Source organism: Melospiza georgiana, chromosome 4 (genome assembly GCF_028018845.1).
Source record: "Melospiza georgiana isolate bMelGeo1 chromosome 4, bMelGeo1.pri, whole genome shotgun sequence".
NCBI lineage: Eukaryota > Metazoa > Chordata > Aves > Passeriformes > Passerellidae > Melospiza > Melospiza georgiana.
In genome coordinates, this window is record NC_080433.1 from 37047043 (window position 1) to 37070640 (window position 23598).

General features: G+C 43.8%; 1 protein-coding gene across 1 annotated transcript in view; it reads left to right on the forward strand.

The window, feature by feature from the left end:
• Positions 1 to 10828: 10828 nt before the first annotated feature.
• Positions 10829 to 23598, forward strand: part of TMCC3 (transmembrane and coiled-coil domain family 3) — a 133089-nt gene continuing 120319 nt past the window's right edge. Inside the window, exon 1 of the mRNA XM_058023141.1 lies at positions 10829 to 10871. The gene's annotated coding sequence lies outside the window, so the exon portion shown is untranslated. The remainder of the gene's footprint in view (positions 10872 to 23598) is intronic.

The following is a 23598-nucleotide window of genomic DNA, read 5'->3' on the forward strand; positions in this document are numbered from 1 at the left end:
TAAAATAATACAAAAAATAGAAAATCAGAATTCAAATAAAATCAAATCCAGATATCTCATCATATATTGCTTGCTGTGACTTTTCCTGTGATGGGTGTCCCAGCTGGTCAGTCAGCATGGGGTGTGAGCCAGGGGGGTGGCAGGCAGCAAGCACTGGAAGCAGGGGGGAATTCAGGGTGTGCAGAGGAAACAGGGCATGTGATCAGTTCCTGGGAGAAAAAAGCCAGAGCTATTTTGGTGGGTGCATATGGCCGTGTGGTTTTCTCTAGTCCCAGCTCTTGTGCAACAGTGTTTGTATTTACCTACGTTTAACAGCTGACCTTTTGAACACAATAAGCCAAACCATGAGGCAAAAGGTTGCCTCATCATTATGAGTTCATGCTGCCCAAGATCCCATCTATTTTTTCTAAGCAGAAAGTAATGTCCTTCTAGGGCTTGACTGAATGCCACTGCAATAGGCAGATGGCCTTTCTCTGCCCTTTTCCTGTCAGACTACAAGAGCTGAATCAGTTTAATACATGCTGCCACAGACAATTTATATTTTGCATTTGCTCAAAACAAGGAGTCATAGTTTTGTAGAGCAACTGCTAAAACAAAAAAAAATTAAAAAAAACTGTATAAAAACACATTATATATTGAATTTAAGCTTCCACCATTTGATTTACAATTCAACGGCCAAAATATATAACAACAACCTCTGTGATGGGAATTGATTTCCATATGATGGGTTTTATGGAGCAGTAAACATTACACTACTTGGCTAATTCAATGCAGCCACCCATGATGTTCCATTTTGCTCTGAACATCCCATGTCCTGCTCACAGCACACCATGTTAACAGAAAAGAAAATGCCAGCTAAATAAAAGTCATCTTTTCAGTGTCTCACTTTTGTGGGTTCTAGTGCTTGCAGTCTTCAATTTGGTGACCGTTTACGTTGTTGAGCTTCAAATGGAGATTATCTTGACAAAAGCCTTCTTATGTCAGAGAGTTTCCATTTTTGTGTTGAAATACCAGTTGTCACCCTCAGACTTCACGCCTTTTCATTCTAATAGACAGCAACAAACTTTGATCTAACACTGGGCACTGAAGTTACATTTTCTCTGTGCTGTGTGTGCTAAAGATCATTGTGAAAAACTGTCAGTAAATGCCTGACAGCTTTATTTCTACTTGGCAATTAAAGGGCCTGTCTTGTTTTCCAAATGGCTCTGGAAAAAGTTGCACCTTTTTGGCCAAATTTATGCCTTATTACCCCTGCTGTTTAAAATAGTTTTTGTTCTGTAAGAAGGAAACCAGCTCCTCTTATTGGGTAGGAGAGAAATATTGAGTGGAGTGGATATTCCTCTACTTATTTTAAGTAAATTTATTTCATTTCCCATGAAAGGAGCCTGCCTATAGGCAAGGTAGAGGTAAACAACTTTCCAGCAGTTGAGCTAGGCAATAAGCATTTCACGTGTGAATGAAATCCACCAGAAGGTACCAACTGGGAAAGGCAGAGAAATATTTCTCCATTTGTTCTGAATTGCCATGTTCTCAAATTCTTGCTCCTATAAAAAGTAGGTCGTTATTACAACTTTGAAGTGAGCCATGGTACTTTCAATGCCCAGTGTTATGTTGTCATGTTTACAGTTTGGTGTGGATTTGCTGTGGGGCTGTAGAGAGCTGTGCCCTGCGTGATAACTAGTAACAAGAGAGGATCTGCTCCTCAAAATACCCTTCATATGGAGAAGATACTGCTAGTGGATTGGGAAGGAATACAGTGAAGGACACTTCCAAATTGTATTTCTTCTGCAGAGGCAGTGGAAAGCAATGCTAAGAAAGACCGTAAGTAATTTCAGAACAGTCTCGCCCTGTATGGAGTCAGTGCAAGAAAGCATTTCAACACACAGTAAATTTTAACCACCTAAAGAAAGTGATTAAGGATGTTATTTAATGCTGTCCTGAGTCAGGACTAATATCTGTTCATTTAAATAAAATCAAAAATTCTGTACGCTGAGACAGAATGCAAAAGTGAAGGCAAACCCCAGTTTGATAAAAGATCTACAGGCCAGGCAGCCTTCCAGAGGGCAGGCATTCTCAAATGTCACTGCAGTTCAAGATGGAAAATATTTCCTGGATGCACCAGCTCTGTATCTGAGTTAGCCAACTCTGGGAAAAGCTGGCCTTATTTTTGTAGCAGCTGGGGGAAGAACAACTGTATCTATGGAGCAGGTGAACTCAAATGCAAACATATTTTTGTATCTTTTAGAAAAATTTACAGACTTGAACCAGAATGGAAGTTACTGAAATTGCTACACATGCAGCTCAGTGTGCTGAGTTCAGTGAAGTTAAATACAGCTAATCTTGCAGGTAGCAGGGTAGCTACCTGCCATCATTACATTAAAATGTTGGAGGGGAGCACTAGATCTGGCTGAGCTTGTTTCTTCAGCCATAGGATAATGTATTTCCATAACCTCTGCTCTGCTCTGCCTGACTTGGATATTTTATTCCTTTCAGTAGGTTTTTTCCCTTAAGCTTACCCATGTGCTTTAAAATACATGCTTCTCTGGTTCTCTTGGTCTGGATTTCCTTTACTAGCAAATGCTGCATACTGATACTAATACCATCACTGAAATAAGCTTGATCTCATGAGTCCTGGATCATGTTGAAATAGTGATACTGAATGAATACATGTTTGCTACTATTGCTTTTTCTGGGAAAAATATCTTTCTAATACCAACTTTTTTATGTCCCAGTTGAGTTCTTTAACTAAGGTCTATCTTTCTAGTGCTCTCTATCTGTTGTTTAAAATATATCAAAACAACAACACCATAGCCAATTAATAACCTACAATCTTTTCATATTTGCTTTTCCTACTAATAGTCTTGAAGTACAGGTTTTGTTTGCAATGTGCAGCTTGTTTAACCAAACCAAACTCTGTTTAAATAAAAATACCCCCATGTAAAATTTTCAGCTCCCCTGCAACAGCCTATAGAGGCAGAAAAGGCAGTTTAATAAATTTTGCTGGCCTGAAGCACTCGATTATTAGACAATTTGTTAACTCTTCTAATTCAAATACACAAAAGGGTGAGTAAGCAATAAAGCATTTCAAATCAATCCATCTGGCAGTAGGTAAAATAGCTGTAATGAGCAGCATGTTTACAGAGCACATTTCCTGCTCAGTCTAGTCATTTGCAGGATTCAGGCCACGGATGTCACAGGGTGTCTAAGAAGCATTAGATGCGAGGAGATGACTGGATGTGAAAGGGAGCTTGGAGGATAATTTATGATGATGGATGTTTGCTGTTTATGCTCACTTCATTAGCTAAGTCAGTCCAGCTGGCACTGCTGGGACCTCTCTGCTTTCCCTGCTGCTGCTGGCCGCTGGCTCTGAGTTCATAGGTGAGGGAACACAAACATATGCTTGTCAATGTATGAGTTTTTTAATGATGATGTTGTGCTTTAACCCCAGCCGGCAATTGAGCCCTGCTCAGCCGCTCGCTCACTCACCCCTGGTGAGATCAGGGAGAGAATCAGAAGGTAACAGCTTGAAAAACTCATAAGCTGACATAAAAACAGTTTAATAGGGAAAGCAAAAACCATACATGTAAGGAAAGCAAAAAAAGGAATTAATTCAGTGCTTCCCATAGGCTGGCAGGCGTTCAGCCTTACAGGAGAGCAGGGCTCCATCACACAGAACAGGGACTTGGAAGATGAATGCCATCTCTGAATGTCCCCTGCTTTCTCCTTCTTGGCCCAGATTGATATACTGAGCACGATGCCAAATGGTGTGGAAAATCCCTGTGTTCAGCTGGGGTCAGCTGTCCCAGCTGTGTTCCCTCCCAAGCCCTTGTGCTCCCCCAGCCCTCTCTCTGCTGGGGTGGGGTGAGCAGCAGAAAGGCCCCGATGCTGTGGGATCATTGATCAACAACAGCTACAACATCCCTGTGTTCCCAGCACTGTTCCCAGCCCTACACCAGCTACTATGGAGAAAATCAACTCTGTTCCAGCCAAACGCAGCAGAGATGACTGAGGAAGGTATGAGGCATCTCTAATGGAGCTCTTAGAATTTCCCATTCTCTATAGAGGCTGAAAGGGATATATTGTAGTATTTCCCTCTTCTGCAGGCACAGCAAACACACAATCTATTGAGTTTTAAATATGGCAATCTTATTTTGACTTGAGATATTCTGGGACCTAACAAGATCCTGAATTCACTCCCAACATTAGAAGCTTTGTATTTGTTTCAGCCAATGCTATCAGCATAATGTCCTGGTGTGATGAATCTGGATTGCCTTCAATGAGAACACAAGCCTTACTAAATAATAGCAGGATTTGGCTTTGTGTATGAAAAATTATTAGGTGAATGAATCACTAGTGGTTGCAAAAGCAACTGAATAGCTATCTGAAAAGTGAAAACATGAAGTGCTTTTCAATGATCCTGAACACAACAGCTAAAATCACACCAAGCCAACAGTCATACCACAGTTGTGGTAGCACACTGTTTACCAAGGATGAGCCAATTCTTTTGCTTTTTGAACAATAAATAACACCAAATTTTTACAGTTACAGTCAAATTCCTTGAGTTAATATAGGTGGAAGTGTTCGTACAGGCAGCAACAAGATCATGTACCTTCCAGATTTTAATGACAAAGGACAGATCATTTTCCCACATTTAGTATGAAGAAAGTTACTGGGTTGATGCTCACATTTCATTTTCTATTTGTGCATATAGTGTTATTTTATTTCTATTATGGGCCTTGTGAGCAGACAGCTACTTCCTTTCTTCTGTGAGCTGTCTCATCATTTTAAATTGACATCTCGTGGAGGAGAGAGACAGCATGTGACATGTGTACAGAATCCAAGATTGGTAAGGGTATGGTTTTATTCATTTTAATCACTAAGAAGGAGTGAAGATTGACAGTTCAATCACTCATTAATAAAGACCGACTTTATTCCCATTCATGAAATGGCTAGTCAGATTTTAAAACATTTTAAAAACATTATTATTATTATTATTATTATTATTATTATTATTATTATTATTACTACTACTACTACTGCTACTACTTTCCCCTCACGTGAAAGTTTTAAAAAATCACTGTCAACAACCAGAATTAGTCTGAAAACTATCCCAAAGTTACTGATCTGTTTCAGTTGTTGGGTTTTTTTAGCAATATCTTTTCTGCTTACAGACAAGAAGCAGGACTTAAGTAAATGCTCACTGTAGTTAAACATGTTGCTAAACCTTAGCAGAGACAGAGAACTTATACATCATTCCAGACAAGAGAGGATCAGACTAGGTTATGTAAATTTTAATTTGCCATGGATGAAGGTCTCTGGCTCTCCTTGACTGAATGAAAACATTCATGAAGAGATGAATGCTGGAGTCCACTGTGAAGGACTTGACAGAGCACACCCAAGCCTTGTGCCATTGGTCACTGAGGGAATCAATGCTGACTGTGGCTCTTGCAGGGTGCCAGGGTGCAGCTTGTGTGACAACACCCTGGACTCTCCTGTGGTGGGATGGGCAGGACCAGCTCATGGAAGACAAAATCCCCACATAAACCCAGCCTCAACATGCAGGGTAAAGGAGGCAATCACACAACCATGTACAGTCTTTTCCTCTCTTAGCACTATTCCTCTTTCAATGCCTTTGAAGACCTCTTCAAGCTTTCCCTCCCAAAGCAAGGTTTAGTTAGATTTGAACAGTTTCACACCCATTTCTTTCCTTGATTGCACTGTCAAATGAGATTGATTTGTCAGTTTGTCTTATTGTCTGTTCATGTTCTACAATAAGACGTCAATCTCCCAGACCTAAGAAGCTCATACGGTTTTTTTGGCAGTGAGTCACATTTTCCATGGTTTGGCTGTGAAAATCGTTGTTCTCATTCTTCTGTTGACTGGTTAGGTGAAGGGCAGATAAAGACTATCTCATTATTTAAAAAAAACCCACCTCTTGCTTCAGCTGATTGGGTGGAGAGATGGTTTTGTTCCCATAGCAACATTTTGCATCCAAACCTGCAGAAATGAGGCTGGCTACAGGCATTTCAAGCATGCTGCCTTTAAAGAGCAGGTTGTACTCCACAATGTATTTTCATTTTTGCATCTGACAGAATTATTCTGTAAACACCAGAGGGGGGGGGGGGGGAAATTAAAATCTTTATATTCACATATGTGAAACTGGAGCCTGGTGATATTAGGTGTGCTCCAGGGCACCCCTTGAACTGCTCTGGTAGAATGCTCTGTACTATCAGTTGTCTGGACACCAGAACTTTAAGTAAACCAGTCAGCCCAAAGCTCAGATGTCACTTTTGTAAGAGTTCTTTTACTTTCAGTGGAGTCAACACCACTGAGCAAGATGTGTGGAGGGAACTGGCTGATGGGCTGAGGAAGAGTAAAACAAGTGGGAGGCTGTACCTCAGAGAGGTGGAGCAGCACTAGGGGATGGGCTGTTGGATTCTTGCAGATAGGATGAAGGAAAAAAAGGTTTTTCCCAATACAAGGAGCTGCTGAGGGACGACGCCATTGGACAAAGATTCTAGGATAAAAGTAATTTATGTTCTGGGTTTTTTCACCCTGTAAATATGGATCAAAGAGTAGCAGGGATAATTTTTGTGGGAATTGGACTTGAATGACAGAGGGACAAGACAAGGAATGTATTTTGGTTCAGGATTTTTGGCTCATTTGTGAAAAACTGGAAAATAAAGACCGGGCAGAAGAAGTTTGTAGCAGTCTTTGGGGAAGATGATACAAACTAGCCCTACCTCTTTGGCTGCCATCCAGCAGTGTTTCTCCAGACAGAACCTCTCAATCAGCACAAGTCTTGTTCAGGCAGAACTAGAAGATTCCATGTTTTTATCCAGGATTTCACTTTGGCAGATAAACAGCTTGATGGGACAGTACATGTCAGAAGCACAGTGGTTTGGTCCAGGAAAAAATGATTAATTCCTCCAGAAGGACAAAACTGCCAACAAAATGCACACATAGAGGAATTGTTAAAGAATGGTATATTATATTAGTGATACTTTAATGGGAAACTGCATCACCTTTTCTTCATGTTTGGCTTTGGGCACTGATAAGCAAAGTATGACATTAAAAATAACAAAAAGTTGGTGTTATTATCCTTAGTGGGAACAAGTTGAGAGCACTGTAGTGTAGCACCATTCAGCTGGTAATGTAAAACTGTAATATTACCCAAACATGAGAAGGCAGCAAACTGTTACCTAAAGCTTTTTGGAGGGAAGGAAATGCAGACAGATTGATTTGAGAAGTTTTGTGGAAGGAAGGCACCAAAAAACATGAGTGAGAGTCGAGGAAATAAGAAGCAGGTGTGTTCATGCTGAATGCCGGTTGTTCTCCAGTTATCCAGATTTCATCTGAGCTGTCCAGCATGGGGTGGAATTCCCACCAATCGTATTCTGATTAAGTGGCATTATTGCATGTGCCTAAAGCTCTTTAAAGATAAGCAAACTAACATGGCTTTGTCAAAACAAGCTTGAAAATAATGGTAAAATGCGTGTGGGTCATTATTTTTATTAGAGAGCTTTTGGAGGAGGGAGTATGTTTTTGCAGAGGGTCTGTTCCTGCAGACAGTGGATCAATTCCACCAAATCACACATTGCTTTGTGTTCAGACTTCCTCTGAAGATGTCTGCTAAGGAAAGTGGGCTAAAACTGTGAGAGGAAAGGGGCACACAGACTGATGTAAGAGTGAGTGTACTGAGCAGGAACATGAAGTTACAGCAGCAGAGGGGCAGGAGAACGTGGGTGCCAAGGGCTATGTCCAGTCATAACAATTGATAAAAACCAGCAAAAAACACCACAAATCCCAAACCCACCTGTGGAGAGTTTAGTTCAGGCATGGCTTGAAGAAAAAGGCCATGAAGCCATGAAACTGAGAGAAAAGTAACAGGTAGCTGTGAAGCAGTTCCCAGCCTGACTTCTATAAACAATTAGACTCTTTCAGGCATCATTGTATAAACAATAAAGTTCTCAGGCAGTCTTCTCATAACAAGTGTAACACTCTCTCTGGGAAAAGATGGCACCCTGAGAACAGATGTGGAAGTTTTGGGAACCGTTCGCATCACAGTGAGAACACTGGTTTTGTTTTGTGTAAACAATCAACGGTGTAGTAAAACAAAAGGTGTGGTTAGAGTTTTCTCTGTTAGCCTATCATAAACCTGTATTTTGGAATATGCATGAAGTTCGTTAACACTATTATTTAAGCTGACTGATCGATCAATAAATCGAGTTCGATGCATCACAGGATGGTCGTTCTCCCCTCACTTCAACACCCACCGTGATGGGATGAAAGAGTGGAAACACAAGCAGTCCTGAGGCCCTGAAATGATGTTATCTCAGACAAGACAAGACAAGTCAGTAAATTTAATTATTTGCTGCTGCTTGGCCAGATGGCCTGGAGTTGCATCAAAAATCTCTACCCACCACATTTCTCGATAGGTCAGGATTCCAAACTTTTCCTCTATCTTAAAATGCTTATGTTTTCAAAATAAAGGGATGTACTTCACTTTTTACAGCTCTAGAAAAAAAAATGCAGAGGTCAGCAGTGCAAGGAGATAGAGCTGTTACAAGAAAGTAATTTAAAAACATGCACTGAGGTGAGTTATCTAACACAGCCTTGGACACCAGGATCCATCTCCAGGGCAAATGGCTCAGCCCTGAACTGAGGAGATGGAAGCTCTGGCCTTGCGATGGGAACCAGACTTCCACAACCTGTTGTTAGGTGTCCCAAGGAGGTTGTTCTCTGAAAAATCTCTTTCTGTTGCATTCTCTTTGGATAGTTTCTGGCTTATCAGGAGATAAAACCTGTTCCAATGTATTGGATCCTACTAATGGATAAAAAGCCAAGTTGGAGTACTCTAAGAACCCCATACATGTAATTTTAGCATTGCAACACCTAAATTTCAGGATTTCAACTCTTTTTTAATCACACACTGAGATTTTCTTCAAAAAAGACGTGATTTCAGAGCACATATATTTTCCTGAATGTAACTACAGAGAAAACAAGCTAAATACCCAGAGAAGATTCCCCTATGTTTATGATCTAGGATTATTGCTGATGTTCTTATTCTTTGTTATTATCCCATTTCACTTATTAGTAAACTAGTGGTTGTATCAAGCTTACACAATCAAACCTCATGCAAGAGAGGAATGTCTGGAAGAAGGGAAATCTGTGCAAGAGTGTCACAGCTGGGGTGACAGCAGGTACATGAAGAGGGATGTGTCTCAGCATTTTACACTGGCTAGTGGCCAAGAAGAGTTAATGATTGTAGCAGGCAGGATTCTTGGAAACACTGCTGGTTTCTGTGCATGGTCATCTACAGTGACTCTGAGAACATCCTACTGTACCTGTAATATGGACATCTTGACAAAACTCAGGGTTCTTCATTTTCAAGAGATAAAAGAAAGGGAAGAGGCAACGTGAGCAAGTGAATAGGAGCACTACTGAAGTCTGTACAATCAGACCTGAGAGAGCAGAAGTACCTAACAACCAGCCGCAGGAGACACAAATCAACGTGCTAAAAGGAGTACAGCAAATCTTAGCCCAATAGCTGACACTGGCCATAACCAGGAAAGCAAACTGCTAGTAATGCACATTCCACTCAAGTGACAACCCCACCATTTGAGCACCTCAAGGCAACATTGTGCTGGGTGACACCATAAACCTACGACAAGCTCAAAAGCAGCAACATTTGACTCAGCATCACAAACATGATGACCAAAATTTGATGGCCAAGTACTCTTGACTTACTGCTCTCCATGAGTAACACAATGTTACAAACTTAATACTAATCTGCCAGTGAATATTCTCTTGCTTCAGCTAAACTGCTGCTGTCAAACCAAGTTCAAGTGTAAATGTGATGACAGTTTTCTCTAACTTGTCTGCTTTTTATTTATTCACTATCTTGCTAGAAATTAATTTCTGTGGGTTGCTATACGCTCACAGGACTGAGGTTTCATGAAAAGTTACTTGAAGAATGTACCAGGACACAGAGAAAACTTGAAATACGGGTTGCTCTAAGATAAGTGACATCCTTCAGAATGTGAAATGTGTGGTCAGTCCTGTCCTGCCGAGCCACAGCACAAGCTGCTGCTCTGCGTTTGGCTGCTCGGCACAGGCTCACCCGGGCGGTGTGTGCAGGTGTAACATGCCAAGATTCACCTCCACACACCCGACAGCGGGAGCTCTGCACTCTTGCATTTAACATGGTTACAGAAAGTCTGTAATAATTAACAATAAATACCTTCCGAGATCGGATTCTTTTTTAACTTGAGAACGGCTTGTCACTCTGATGGTGTGCTACAGCTTTCAGGAAAAGTAAATTGCTGCTGGAATGCGTGTGATTTGCTTCGGGTGAGACTTGCTTTGTTACGAGAAGCTGGAGCACCGTGAGGTTCGAGCACCAAAAGCAGCGCGGTCCAAGCAGCTTCCCACGGCACCTGGCTGTGGCGATGCAGCCATCCAGCACCTCGGACCCTCCAGCCATCCCCAGAGGGAGCAGCCCCGGCCCTGCCCTGCCTTGACCCGGACCAAAGCGGCGCGGCTGAGGGGCGAGCGCTGCTTTCCGCGGGGGGCTCTCCACAGCGCTCAGGGCGCCCACGCGGGGTGACAGCAGCCGCCGGGAGCCCGGGCCCGCTCCGCGCCCTGCCCGCGGCCGGGGACGGGGCCGGGCCCACCCACCGCCGCCGCCGCCGCCGCCGCCCGCCCCCCCCGCGGCCGCGCTGCCTCGTGCCGGGCGCAGCCGTTGCGCCGCCGCTCAGAGCGGGCAGGCGGGCGGCGCGCGCGGAGGGGCCGCCGCGCCGTGAGGGGCGGGAGAGCGCGGCGCCGCGGCGGGGAGCCCCCGGCGCCGCCCGCCCAGCATGCTGCGCAAGGTAAGCGCCGCGCCCGCCGTCCGGCTCCGGGCGCCGACCCGGGCGGGGACGGGCTGGGACGGCAGCGGGGGCAGCGGCAGCGGCAGCGGCGGGCCCGTCGGGGCCCCCCGCCAGGTGGCGCCTTGGCGCCGGGCGGCCCCGCGGGGCAGTCGCGCCCGTGGGGGCGGGCGGGGCGCGGAGCCGCGGGCGCGGTGCGAGGGGCGCGGTCCCAGGTGCGGGCAAACTTTGCCTCCCCGGGCGGGCCGCGCTCCGGCCGGAGTTGCCGTGGCTGCCGGCGGCGGCGGAGAGCCGGGGCGCGGGGTGTCCCCGCAGGCCGCCGCCGCTGGCTGGAAGGCGGCTGCGGCGGCGCGGGGCGAGCGCCGAGCGGCCGGAGGCGCCCGGGGCTGCGGGCGGGAGCTGCGGCCGTGCGGGGCGGGCGGCCGGGGGCTCCCCGCCGCTATTGTTCCCTGCACGGCCGCAGAGGATCCCTGGGCTGCGGGAGCTCGGGCACGGATAGACTTGGGCGAAGGGAACAGCTCTGCATCCACACTAGGCAGCGGTGCTGGCGGTGCTGTGTGCAGGCGAACGCAAGGCTCTCAAGTCCAAGGCGCTGCTAAAAGGTGTTGAAAAATAACCCGAAGCTCTTAACCGAGTAGAGCGTGCTACCCAACCAGACTCCACTTCGGAACTGAACCCAAAGGCTATTAAAGTCAGTAGGGATCCTTTCCCTGACATCTAGCTCCAATCACAGTTTTCATTGCTCCTTCCAAATAGGGAAGCTTCCCTTCCATGCAGACTTGGGCTGCATCCTGAAACAGGCTGTAGCAGGATAGTGCCAGTGTAGAAGGCACGTTAACACAAGAGTGAATCACGCAACTGCTCAGGTTTTTGTCCCGCTGTTGTTTCTGTCTTGCTCCCATTTTGTGTCATCTTTCCAAATTTCGTTGCTACATCCTTAGGCCCATTAGCCTAAGTGTGCCCTAGCTCAGACAGCTGGAGTAGTAAGACATCTCTCAAAATTCATGTTAAAAGACATAGGAAATCTCTTCCATCACTTCCTGGTGAACGAGGTGGTTGAAGCCTGGGATCCTCTTCAGCTGTGCTCAGCCACAGATCCAGGTTGCAAAGGCTGTGCTTGGTTTGGCAGAGCCAGGGGAACACAGATAAGCAAGATGATTTCTCTTTGTTTTGGGAGGAACCGTCCGCTTAGCTGGACTCCCTAAGCCTGATATTGCTAATCCCTTTTACAAATAGCAGTATTTTACACTTAGTGTTAATTATTGTGTGTTTGTTGTATGGTTTGGACAAGCTGGTTAAGAGAAAGCTGCATAATTCTACCCTTTCATAGTGAATAATGTGGAACAAATGCTTTATTTGAATTTTATCTTCTTCCACTGCCCATCATAGTCCTTTGCTATAAGGAGAGGAAATGCAGGAGTGGTGGTCAAGATTTTATACTAAGGATTTATCAAAGGGCAAAATTACCTTGGGAATTGTGGATACAAGGTATTTGAGCTTTGTTTCTTTTTCTTACCTTATTCTATGGCTGCTCAAGGGCTGAATTGGGCTTTGAGGGTTGGTTTATGCTGTCATCCTGTTGTGTGCTGCATGTTTATGAGCTGTCCATCACAGACTGACCTCCATGTGAATTATGAGCCACTTGTGCTAAATTCCTCTGCTGTACACAACTAGAGCACTGCCAAGAGATGTTAAACTAAGCTAACTTTAGCTTAAAGTGATCAAATTTGTATTTCCTAATTTTTAGGCAACACCTTAGCGCTAATGAAGGCTGCATAATAAATCATCTGAAAAAGTAAATCTCCTTTAAGACAAATTGAGCAAGAAGTAAAAAAAAATTGCAGTTCTTACTTTGAATGGGGAGTGCTCTGATTCTGCTTTAGGCATCCCACTGGGCAACCTTCCTCACTGAGTTCATAGTCCTGAGCATGTCTTGGAAAAACAGTAGTCAATGTGGGGAGCCAGCAGTGAAATTAATTTCATGTCATGGCTCTCTAGGATGGAGAATGGAACTTCAGTGTTGACTGCTTTGACTCCTCTTTATTCTCTGCTATTCCAGAGGATTTTATACAATTTCCATCTTAATATCCCTCTTTTTTTTTTTTTTTTTTGTCAGAAAGGGAACATAAAACACAGAGAAACCTTTGTTTTTCTATTTTTCCCCCATCATGTGGTTTTGTGGCCAGCAAGAGGAGGCCTAGCATTTGAGACCCCTCTGTTTTCCTGTCCCTAAATACAGTTAATGTTTCAGTGATTGCTTCAAAAGTAAGTAAATAAATAAATAAATAAAACTGGACCACTGAGTTGGAAAGCTCAAGCTGTTGCATGGGATTTAGTATGGGTCAAAAACTTTGTGTTAAATCTACACTTTCCATTTGGTTCACGTTTTCCAAGCCATGTGTGCTCATAAAGGAGCAATAAGTAAAAGAGTTGTTTGGGTGCCTCATTAACATAACAAAAGCCTGGCTGGAGATATGAAATAATGTCCTTTCCCTTTCTGTTTGAGATGCAGTGAATTTCCCTTTCTGTTTGAGATATACTGAATTTCAAGCGTAACGCAGAGAAAATGGCTCTGTCAAGATGGATGGAATCAGTGAAATGTTGGTGCCTCTGGGGAGCTGCTCTCCAGTTGTGTGGCTGGGGTGGGCTTTCCCCAGGCTGAGCCCTTGGCTCCCAGGGGAGCTGATGTCCCTGAGGAGCCTGCTGCTCCCTGTGCCTCAGTCACTGGGCTGGGATGGTGGCAGAGGCCGGCAGTGCTGCGGCCTCAGGAGTGACACAGCTGTGCTGTGCAGCCCCTGTGCACGTTTGCCCCTGGGTGCAGGGGGACCTCTGAGGCAGAGAGCCCTGCATGTGTTCCTCAGGTCCCTGCCAGAGTTGTGCAGGACAGCAGAGCAGTCCAGGCTGAGTGAAATCCAGCACTGTTTGCGTCGGGGTGTGCGGCGTGGCACAGAGAGCACCATGGACAGGGAAGGATGGGCAGTAGCAATGCTCTGCTGGCCTGCTGCTTTCAACATTCTCTGCTGGGCCTGGAGCTTAGCTCAACAGTTCTTACCACGTCCCTGCCTCTGCTCACCACCCCTTCTGGCTCCTCCAGCTACTTGTGTCCAACTTGTTCTTCACAGAGGGAGTACATTCTAAAATCCTTGGAGTACTAGCGAGGTTATTGATTACTAATTATCCTGACACCATATTTGAGATGCTTTATAGGAGTTTGATCGTTCCAGACAGAGTCCTCCCCTTTCCTTGTCTCTACACTCTCTTTTCAGACTTCAGAAATGTGATAGCTGTGAGTACAGATCATCCTGGGCACCACTGCTTCTCTTGCTCTTCAAGCTGTTCAAAGTAGTTAGAAATGACAAAGATGGCACAGACACGTCCAAGTACTTTCTTGCTTGTGTAACATGTGTGTGCTGCAGCTGCATGTGTAACTAATGTCAGCTGAGGCTGGTCTGTTTGATTTCATTCCACATGAAAGATCTGGTTCTTTTCCTTCCATATGCCCCTCTTTTCACTTAGTTTCTTATTAGTAAGAAAATGCTAATGCATATATAAGCAGGAGGAAAACCCCTGATGTTGTTTTCCTGTTTTTGTGTACCTCCTCCTTCCAGGTCATTCAGATAGGGTAGACTGGCCTTGTAGTTAATGGACACAAGCTGTCTGTTGGACATTGCAGGAATGTGGTGGCAGAGAGGACAGGCTGCATTTCCAGGTAACAGATGGAAAGCCACTTCTCCAGACCTCAACAATCTTGTCTCTTTGGATTTGTTCCTCTCAGTTTCTCTTGCCAGATGACCTACCTGTCTTAATGGACAATATTAGGAGTTAATTCATTCAGTCTCAGCAGTCTGTCACCAGATCACTGAAGTACATATTACATGTAAATTCTCACTTATGTCTGCTTATATTATCTCTCTTGTCCATTTTCACTAGGGTAAACAAATTCACATGTCAAATACTGCCAGGGTTATTTCTTCAGGAAGGATGTGCCTACACTTGGAAAATAATGAAAATCAAATACATCACCAAGAAATTAGTACTTAGGGACAACAAAAAGGAGAAATTAGTATGAGCAGAATATACTGAAAATTGAGACTGGGGTAAACAAAGTCTGTGATGAAGATGAAATTGTGTGCTACTTCTGTTTTTATTAGCTCTCATTTAGTACTCTTAGGTGGGTTTGGTCTCTGATACTCAATAGTCTGTAACTACTCTTTGTACTTATGGGGAGGGAAAGGAAAAAGTCTCAGCCTGTTTAATGTTCTGTTTAATTCATAATGTAGTGAGGAGGGACAAATATACCTTGCCAGGTACAGAACAGTGCTTGCTTTAAAATTTATTCATCAGGTATTTTAGCAGAATGAAAGCTTTATTTTTAGCAAGTTGTCATTGTCTGGTCTTTACATTTTGTTGGGCAAAAACTGGGACAATTTGTGCTAATGTGGGAGCATGGCACTGTGGCTCTGCTGGGAAAGAAACTTGCCCTTTTGTAATATTTTTCTGCTCAGAAATTGCCTTCAAATAGTATATAATACTGTCAGTCAAAGACTAAATTTCAGGGTTGAGGTAATACAGAGATTTTCCTTTTCAGCTATTTTAGAGGCTCTACTATTTTGACTGCCCTCAGGGAATATGAAATGTGTTAGCAGTTAAATCCATGACAACAGATAACTTAGTTAAGCATTAGATTTAGCTGAGTTAACATGCACTCAATTTAACTGGCTAAGGCACAGGCCACCCTGGCACGAGGGAGCACTGACTGAATCCTGGCTCCAAGCACAGCAGAGTGCAGCTCAAACAGGGGGCTGTCTTCTTCGGGAGAAGGACAGACAGACAGACAGACAGATTTCTTCTACAGTTGGGCATGCTTGGCATGAGTTTAAGTGGATTTTAGTGAATTTGCAGTGAATCGAGGTGCCTGCAGGTGTTTAAGTGCCTAAAAGATCTCATGATGTGCATGAGGATTTCAGTGGGAGATCAATATCAGTTTTGAAGGACTAGAAAGGATTTCCTTTACCTCAAGCTCCTCTTTGCTAAGGAGTTCATCTTTCCCATCACTGCTTCTGCTGTGGTTTTTTATTGTGATTCAACTGATTAGCAGCAGGATTCATCTCTTCCAGCAGTGTCTGTGATGCAAAACCAGATCAAAATGGGGTCAACATTTTCCAGTGCTTGAAGACTTAAAAGTGGGAAGGATATAAAGGGGACCTAGGCAATGAGGCTGAGACTTCAGGCTCAGCAGTGGTGTTTGCTGTGGCAGACACTAGATGATGGAAAGATATTTATTTCTACTCAGCAATATAAAATAGGATGTTTAAAAGATAGGGTGAATTTTTCTGCAGAGTTCAAGGTCTTAAGTTGAAAGTACTTTATTGTGGTATAAAGAAATATCAATGAGATATCTCAGATACATCTACCATCTACTTAAAACCTGCCCTAACATTTATTTTCTTAAGATTCTACAGTAAATTTCTTTAAGAGTGGGCAGTAAGGAATCAAAATGTAATGGAAAGTCAACGGGGTTTATGTATCAAAGTCCATGGGTTCCCTTTCTAAAATGGCATGTAAATGACTGATGTGCTTTCAACTGTCTTATATTTTTATCTGCCATCTCTGTTGATAAGCAAGGTGTGATTGACATGGCGAGAGGAGAGGAGAGAGGTATAAGGTATAATTGAGGTATAAGGTATATATAAGAGAGGAGAGCAAGGTATAATTGACATGGGGAGGAAGAATAGGAAGTGACTGATTGTTCAGTCTGTGTCAGCAGAAGAACAGGGGCCATCAAATGAAACCATCAGGCCCCTCATGTTCAGAGCAGAGGAATGGGCTCTGCATTTACCTGTGAGATTCCTGGCCACTGGGTGTTGGGGGGAGCACGAGTTTCCATGGATTCAAATTCACACAGAACATGCCCCTGAGGATAAAGTGAACACTGCTGGCTCAAACCCCCCTTGACCTGCAAATCTGCAGCAGCTGGGAGGGATTCTGGGGAGCAGCATTCCATGGTTATTCTAGTCATGGGAGTCTTCCCAAGATGGCCACTGTTGGCCACTGTTCCAGCCAAGATCCAGGCATGGATTTAATATGAACCACTATGTTCCTTACCATCTAGCAACACAGAACTGAGCTTTGTTTTCTGCTGAGCTTGCTTGTGAAATAGTCAACCTGTTAGTCATACCCTTGATTAAGCATGTCACCTGAGAAAAGTTTTATGAGTCTATGTTGTCTATGCACAGAATATGTGCATAATTTGAGATTACAGTTGTGAGAAAAGAAATGGAGGAAGGCTAAGATGTTTTAAACAGGTTGAGTTCAGTGAACTAAACCCAGAAAGATTTGATTAAAGTAATTTCTTTTGTTCAAGGTGGCCCTTCAGGGCAGGGGTAGGTCACGATGGCTGGTTGCATGTTTGTCGAAATCTTGTCTGTGCCAGGCTGAACATTTCTATTTCCTCTTGTTCTGAGGTGAAGACAAAGCACTTTCTAGCACAAAGGACACAGAGAAGGGCCAGTTTACATCTTTTCCTCTATATGTTCTCCACTGCTGATATACTGTCCTACTGACAAGACAATTAAATCTTAACTTTAAGAAACATATGAAAAAAATAGGCAGGCATGGGGAAAAAAGGGGAGAGATGAACTGATTGAAGAGTAAGTAAAACTTCCAAAAGGCTTTGGTAGTCTCCAGTTGTAAGGTAAAAAATGGCTAAAGTTCCCCTTTTCTGCCCTGCTCCAACATCTGTGCATATCTTGACAGATCTCATGAGGCTTCAGGACCTGTAAAATCAGGACAGTGGCTCTCTGGTCACTGTTTTCCTGCTTCTGAGCAATCGGTCTTAAGCCATTGTATTTAATGTGGTTGAACTTGACCTTGAATGCCAGAAACCATCATAAAAGAAAATGCTTCACTAGCCCATATTATTCTTATCAAACTGCTTTGAAATAGAAAATTAGGTTTTTATTAAAAAAAAACCAAAACCAAACAAAACCCAGAAAATATATTTCTGAGGAAAACATAATTATTACAATGAAAAATTAACCTCTGTTTGAAGAAAAAAAATGGAACAAGCTTAAATCTCTTTATGGGAAATCAAAATATTTTCCAGGAGAAAAAGAAATAATTTTTCCCTTACAGCAATACAGTATTAATGCTTGATAGTTCGATTCAGATATTCTACTTTTTATCTTTTTTTTTTTGTAAATTAGTTAGTTTTTTGGGTTTGGGGTTTTCTTGCTGTTGTGGTTGTGATTTGTTTGTTTGTTTTATTATTGTTTGTATTGGCATTTACTAGCATACAATTATTCATACCAGTAGACTGATTTGGAAGTCTCCTAGTAGTTCTCCATTCTTTTCAGGTATTCTAAAAAACATTTTGTTTTGTGTTCTCATTGACTTTTCCAGCTTATTTCTGGACAGATGAATAAACACACTTTTTAATGCATTTCAATTATCTTACTTTTTGTCAAGATGTACTTTCAGGTAACACAATTAATTAAAACTCCATTAACTGTTTAAAAAGGATGTATCCCCTGGTGGCAAACCTTGGGTACTGGCCTACTTGAGTTAATGAGTGTGAATGGATGTATAATAAATATTGATTTGCTCAAAATAAAGGGGATTTTTAAAATCCTTTTGCTTGCTTTTTATGTTTAAGCCCAAAGAGATAGACTTGCCATTACTTTTTACCAGTGAGATTCAGTCTGTTTGGATCTTCCTGAGGCTTAGAGCCTGTTTCACAAACAGTGTGGCCAGCAGGCCCAGGGCAGTGATTGTCCCTCTGCACTGAGCATGGGTGAGGGCACACCTCAAACGCTGTGCCCAGTTCTGGCAAGGGGCTGCAGTGGCCAGAGAAGGCAGCAGAGCTGCTGAAAGGTCAGGAGAGTGAGAGAGTGTGTGTGAGGAGTGGCTGAGGGAGCTGGGGGTGTTGGGCCTGCAGAAAAGGAGGCTCAGAGGGAACCTCATCACTCTCTAAAGCATCTAAAGGAGCCTGTGCCAGGTGCGGCTCAGCCTCTTCTCCCAGGCAGCCAGCAACAGGACAAGAAGACAGAGCCCCAAGCTGCACCACAGCAGGTTCAGGCTGGATATTGTGAAGAATTTCTGCATTGAAAATGTTGTCAAATATTGGAATGGACTGCCCAGGGAAGTGGTGGAGTCACCGTCCCTGCAGGTGTTCAACACATGACTGGACGTGGCACTAGTGATACAGTTAAGCTGGCATGCAGATGTTTAGTCAAAGGTTAGATTCAATGATCTTTTCTTTTTTCTGTTCCCTTCTCTGGTGTTGAAAGCAGGGCTGGTTGTCAAGGCTTTCAGAGCCACTTGCAGCTGCCAGGTCAACCACTTGTCTGGGCAAACTGCTTTTGTGGCCTGCAGAACACCTGCACAGGAGGCAGCTGAGCACGAGAATAAATGAATGAGAGAAAGGAGCAGGGAAAGGGTCCTTCTGAAGGGTGAGAAGTGTTATATTACATGAATAAATTTCAATTTTTTAAATTACTGGAGAAAAGTGTAGCCAGAGATCTTTCTAGGCTGCAATCCTGAGTGCTGTTGTTGCAGAAACTGTGTAGAATGAGTTGAGGGTGTGAAGAATAAAATATCCCTAGCCTTGGGTGATAATAGAACCCTCTGTCTTCTGATGGTTAGTTATCATTCATTGTTTTAATGTGTGATTCAAGAGGGTTTTTTTTTCAAGAGTAGTTTTTAGTTGAGTCCTACAGCAGGTGACTTGTTTCAGCACTGTTTTCAGATTCTAAAAAGTAGGAGTGCAGATTTAGCAAGCAAGAATGTGTATCTACATATATAATACTCGGGTAATTCATGCATGTTGAGACAAAGATAACAGATTTATATCCTAATACACTGGTGTACCAGTTCTAGGGGTGGGACTGAGTAGTCAAGACTTTTGTGCTTGGAGCCTCTGCTGCCAGACTACAGAAACTGAATAACTGAAAAAAAAAAAAGGTGAAGTTACTTTTATTCAGTACTCTCTTACAACAATACAGCATTGGTGGAGAATGAAGGAATCTGAATTCCCTGGTAATGGATAGTAATCTAATGTAAATCCTCAGGCAAGTTAAGTTAATGTATTCTCGGCATGGTGCCTGGAGTAGGATGGGGGGGAGGAATGGGAAGGGATGAATCAGCTCTCATGTTTTGCAAGATCCTGCCTTCTAGTTCAATATTGTCTTGTTTTCTTTGCCTAAATTTATTCCTGACAGGTGGTGACAGAATGTTTTCATTAAAGAAAAGTTTCCTAGAATTGCAGAAATCATATAAATTCTCCTGTGGCAAACTAGCATTCAGACTTACAAGTGGCCATATTCTCTTTGCCAGCTCTTAAAAGCTTAGGAATTCCTCATTGCTGCCTAAAATCCCTTTTTTCCCTGGGCCCCATTATCCAGCAGTGCAAGGCAGGGAGCACAGAAGTGCAGCTCCTGCTGCTGACCCGTGCACAGAGGGAGAGCAGCTGCCCAGGACTCCTGCAGTTAGGTTGAACCTTGTGCCTGACATTGCTGTCACCCTGACCCCAGGTGGGCTTGAGGCAGTGCCAGCATGTGTCCTGACCTGCTTTTGCACTGCTTGATGTTGAATTATGGATCCCCTGTAACATTCTTCTGCTAGAGCCTCTCAGGGATGGCTATACAGTTTTAGAGCTGCTGTCAAGAGAGGGCAAGCTGGTGCTTTGACAAGCTGGGCATGGGAGCAGTGCTCTAAGAATGCTGCTGTAAGAATTGCACAGGTTGGTAGCACATGCAGAGGGTGCTTGTGCCTCCTTGGTGCACGCCTTGGAGCCAGAGTAGATCCCGGGGGACAAAGCCACGCCTGTTTGGGTGGGGGTCGCTGTGCCTCACTTCGTGTGTCCTGAGAGCTGGTGGCTCAAGTTTACTGGAACCTTCCCTGCCTGCTCTGGTTTCCCACTTGTGGCTCCTCAGTGAATGTGGATGAGAATGTGGGAACACTGTCAGACTGTGGCACTGTGGGGACAGATGGAATAAAGGCTATCTGTGCCTGAGAAGTCAACCAGAGAGCTCCTGTTTCCAGCTCCAGGGACTGTATGTGGACCAGGTTTCCATGGGTGAGGTGGGACAGGGGAGAGGAAGAGGAGCTGCCTGATGAACCAAGTGCTGCTGTCATTATTCTCAGCAATGCTGAGCACACTGGAGGTGGCTTTTGAATGCTGGTTCTGGTGTGCTGATCCACCACCTCCAGAATAGCCTGCCTGTAACAAGTGCTCAGGTGTTCAGGCTGGGTTTTCTGTTCTCTGAGATAACTATATTTAAACAGAATACAATTTAGAAATGGAAGACACAAATCACTGAATCAGAGGGAGTCGTGGCATTGAATCAAATGAAGAAAAAGTAATGCTTTCCCCAGTGAGTTCACTTGTTTCTTGCTTCTGGGGTCCATTTTGATTTCATAAGCACGTTCTCTTACTTGGCACTGCTTCTGTAGGAATTTTTAAAGTATGTGTGTGTTCTTAGTATTTTTGCTGTGCTTGAGATCAGCGCTGTTAACCTTACTCATTTGAATGGGTCAGTCCCCTGGGCCTGTACCGAAGTCCTGCTCCTCCTCATGATGGATTTGGCAAACAGCTTTAGAGATGCTAACGAGGGAGGTGGAATAGGAGGGGTCACACCACATGGCTGAGCGTGCATTGAAAAGCCCTTGCCTTGATAGAACTTAAAGCTTGTAGGACTTGACATCTTCAGAGTGCTTAGAAGCATTAATGAAGCCTCATGACACCACCACAAAGTGATGTAAATGTGTATTATCACTATAGTACATGGGAGGGCAAGAGAGAAAATTTTCTTGTACAAAGATTGCCAGAGAAACCAAGGGGAAAACCTATAGTTTTAAATGACTGTCTTATCCTAGACAACTGGAAATTGCCTTTCTAAGTTGCTGTGTTCTAAAAGTATTCACTTGTGTAGGCACGTGCATCAGTGCTCTCCTGAACAAAGAGATGTTCCTTAACTAGTGCTTGGGAAATGAGTGCAGCTTTGAAATAACTGAATGATTCTGCAGGGAAAAGCTGTGAAATTTTTGTATCTATCACTGAGCTTACTAAGGGGTTTTTTTATAGCTTGTTAAGCAATTTTAGACTTCTCTCATGTGAGTTCTCCTTCCCCATAACTCAGTTTGAAAAGAAAGATGGAGGAGAGGGAAAGAGACAGCACCTTCAGCACACATGAGGAGTGGGCCTTGGGTCTCTGGGCAATAGCTGGGAGGAGAGAGTAGCTGAAGGAGGGTGGTTGGGGCTGAGGATGCTTGACAGAGCTGTGGTGTGAAAATTCAGCCATTGCACAAAGCATTGCTGGGACCTTCAGGGACTCTTCTGCTGGAGCATCTTTTTGTGGTCATTGTAGGTCCTAGTCTTTGTCCTCTCCTACTGCTTGTTATTGTCACACTGTGCAGCCAATGCCATTTCAGTGTAATTGTACCCTTGGTGCATCCACCTCCTCCCATCTGTATTTGTTCTCTGCTCCTAGCAGCTCTCTGGCACCCTGCCACATGAGATATAATCTGCAGCCTCACGTAGAGAATTACTGTACTCTGACCTCCCCTGTGTTACAAACTACTCCTGCTTCACAGGGCTTAATCCTGCCAAGAGCTAAACTCTGCTTCAACCAGGCACCCCTGGGGAAACTGCCTTCCCACAGGTGGATTAATGGTGTAGAGCAGTGCACGTGTGGAAATACATTGACCACTAAAGGGTAGAAATCAGGATGATGAATGAAGTTTTTCAATGAAGTCTGTAAGCTAATTCTAGCTGTATAAAATAACTTTCTTTTTAGAGGGGAGGATCTTCTTTCATGAGTAAAAAGCTAAGGTAAAAATGAAAACCTAGTCAGGATTACTGATGCAAACACCATAAGGTATTTCTTTTACTGGCAGCACTAATGTTTTCTGATCAGCTTTCAGTGAACATAATTCAAGACTTTTATGTAGATATTTATATAGCATAAATCTAGAGATTCATGTGGAGTAATATCTTGTAAGACAAATACTTAGGAATACTGAAGAACTAGGACACAGATAATTACATTTCTGATCAAATTAAGTATCTGGATATTGAAATATCCATTAAACAACCCTTCTGAGGCATTTTAAATGGCATAAAACTCACTTGCTGGATCCCTGCTGATTCTGATGCACATTTCTGCTCAATTTCTCTGAACTGTACAGTCTGACACCTCAGTTTGTTCAAAGGCTGATCAGGTTAATTTGCTCACAGTAACATTGTTTCAGAAGCTACAAAGGGCATTTTTTCTGTACCTTAGGTAGCTTCACAATAACTATTTCTGCAGGCATTTCCCTTTCTGCTCTCCTTCCAAAGGAGATTCTCCCACAAACACTGCCTCCCACCTTCAGTCATACTGAATGGACATACTGTCCTCTTGGGGTGCATCCACCAGTGATGCATCCTTTCAGAATTCCCTCCAGGCTCTGTGACTGGCTTCTTTAGCTCTAGTCCCCATCTCCTGCTATGTGAAGTTTGTGTAGCTCTTTCCAATTCCTTCTTGGCTTACTCTCTGGTCCCCTTCTGTGGCTTTCACTGCTGCTCCATGTTCTCTGCAGTCAGGGGGTGAGGCAGCTATCAGAGATGTTTTCTTCCCCTCTCTTTCACTGCACCCCACTTGGCCACTTCTCTCCTGAAAGGCCCCTCAGAGCCATCACCTCTGCATGGCATTGCCTTGTGAATAGGACTTTGGGTACAGGTCTCTCTTAG